Below are 2,975 nucleotides of genomic sequence, written 5' to 3'. Positions count from 1 at the left end.
TTCCCCTGAATTGATGAACATATGAAAATAAGGAGGCATTGCACAACAATTTTATCTATTATTTTTTTTAATACAAACAGATACAATATGAATATTTGAAAACAATAATACTTATGATACAAAATAAGAACACAGATACGATACAAATAATACAAACATTTTTTTCTACCACTTTTTGACAACAGTAAAAAAAGAAGAAGAAAAAGAACATAAATGTAAGCAGTCATATGAGAATCCTTTGATAATTAATCCTTGAAAGTGATTGAAATAAATATTGTAAATAAAATCAAATTATTAGGTAAATAAAAATGATTCATAGAATTTAAGAAGAGATATAACATTGATAATAAAAAGTATATATCAAAAATACGAATTAATTTGGACACTAAGAAAAAGAAAATCATTACAAAAAGGATGAATATAAAATTTATATATTTAAAATGTCAATACAAAATATAAATGTATAGAAGATCAATTTGAATTAAGAGATCAAAAGATTGTGGAAAAAAATAACTACCACGTGTGACGCTATGCGCATCTTGTTCAATAGTTGTGGCAAATTTTTGTACATCCTTTTACTTGTGCGCTTATTTTGTGCCTATTTTTTCAAATTGCGAACCATTGCGCATTTTTTTTTAATTTTTGTACATTTTTACATTTTTCAAGAGTAATCTTGATCTTTTCAAAATAAATAATAAAAAAATTCAAATTTTTTTAAGCGCATCAATATTTATTGATAAGTGAAATACAAAATAAGAAAACATCACAATTGCAATAATAATATTGAACATTAATGTAGTCTATTAGGAGACATGAAATTGACATTCTTAATTTTATCAAGTTATAAGCAAAACTTAAATTTAAAAAAATTAGATTTTTTAATGAATTCAATTTTGAGTTGCAGTTTAAGTTATAACATTTGTAGGATAAAAATTTTTAGGGATTTTCATATAGGCTAACACACATTTCAAAATGAGATTAAAACAAAATAAGATAACTTATATTGATATCATTACAATGGATATTATTAACTAAGGAATGATATCAATATGACATAAAAACTCAAATACTAAGACATTAAATGAAAAGTACATCATAAAAAGAGAAATACATCACAAACTATTAAAACACAATCACATCATCTAAATAAAAACATAACCAAGTACATGAATCACTATGATGGTCCCTGATCTAGAGGAGGAGGAGGTACCATATTGAAGAAACTAAAATAACTACTTATCATAAGCATGTTGGAACTAATATCATCCATTTGTTCTCTCATATACCCCATATCCTGATTGTACTGAATATCCTGATGCTGTAAGTGAGTTTTAATTTGATCAATCTTTGATCAAAATGAGACTCTAAGTGATCAAATCTCTGAACTAAATCCTGATAATTTAGTTCACTAGCAGGTGCAGGTTCCTCCTCTGAGTCACTAATAACATGTGCTTTATGTGGTTCATCTTTATTGAAGATTGCTCTAAAAGATCCGTCGTTGAAATAGAGAGGTTCTTCAAAATCTTGAACTGGATGAACCAATTCATACTTCTTCTCTAAACTGTAGGCAACAAGATGTCCTAAGGTAATGTTCTTCTTTCTTTTATGGTCGACATAAACAATTTCAGAAAGTCCATAAAGATAGTCAAGGATTAGTTGGGCTTCTTCTATTGGTTGCTTAGTCATAATCAAGTAGGTTACTGTAAAGAGAAAAGAAGTAATGTTGACTCTATCACCAGCTTCAGGAATTATTAAAGTTTGAAGAACATGCTGAATGATATGAGCATTACAAACAAGAGAGGACACTTTAGGCATATGCTCCTTAAAAATAATTCCTCTAATCACTTCATTAATTTAAAAATAATCAAAATCAGAAGTTATAGTCATTGTATGAGCTCTAATTCCCTCAGTCCTTAAGTTTAAAAAGATTCCTAGGTTAGCCTTGGTGATTTCAACTTTCTTCTTAAAAACATAGGACTTGATTACAGAATGGTCGGAGTTGAAGGACATGTTTGCTATGAAATAATGAAAGGTCTCTTTATTGTAAGGGTGGACTAGTGTGAGAATGAGACCAAATTAAGTTGAAGCAAACAAGTTTATTACCTGAAAGGTCTGTTGTTCCTTAATAAGAACTCTAGACGGGGTGATCTTAGTGGAGACAAATCTAAGAAAAGATTCTTCGTTGGCTTTGGACAGAAAATTATACGAAGAGTTTCTATATGGACCCTTGGCTAGAACCTTTTGTCGTTTGCTTGAACATGCCATGGATAAGATCTAAAGGAAGAAAGTGTTCTGAAAGGGAAGTGTGAGTGTGACTATTGAGTTTATATCCGGTCATTTTAATGAAATACGACTGTTCATACAAATGAAATTATGTTCGTCCCGTACAAAATTGAGTTCATCCCATACAAAAAAAATTTCTTATGGACCAACGAATGAGTCCAAAATGAAATGCCTTTTCATAATCACACAACTTACGAGGCATCCTTTTATATAGACTTTTGACCAAACAATCATACAGACGAACAGGTGTTCATCCTGGATGATAAAAAATTTATGATCGTTTTAATGGCAGTTAAAATCGTCCCCCACATCAAATCACCATGCGTTCGTCCGGACGTACCAAAGGTTCGTACATATGAATATAATATTAAAATAACCTTATCCGTTTTAATGACAATCAATCATACCGTCATTTGAAAATTTCATCCAGATGATCGTGAAGATCGCACAGATGAAGTGATTGAAATAACTAAAAACTACACGCAAACGGTTCAAATCTGACAGTTGACACACTACACAATTCATCCCGTACGAAAATATTTTCATCCTAGACGAATATCACTTAATTTTTCAAAAACATGCACTCAATCAAAATCAAAACACAAACACAATAAAAACACAATAGAACAATAAAAACGCAAACTCAAAATATAGAAAAATCACAAACTCAAAGATTCAGAGAAAAATTTTAA

This window comes from Dendrobium catenatum, unplaced genomic scaffold (assembly GCF_001605985.2).
Source record: "Dendrobium catenatum unplaced genomic scaffold, ASM160598v2 fragScaff_scaffold_621, whole genome shotgun sequence".
Lineage (NCBI taxonomy): Eukaryota > Viridiplantae > Streptophyta > Magnoliopsida > Asparagales > Orchidaceae > Dendrobium > Dendrobium catenatum.
Note: the sequence above shows the minus strand (reverse complement) of the source record.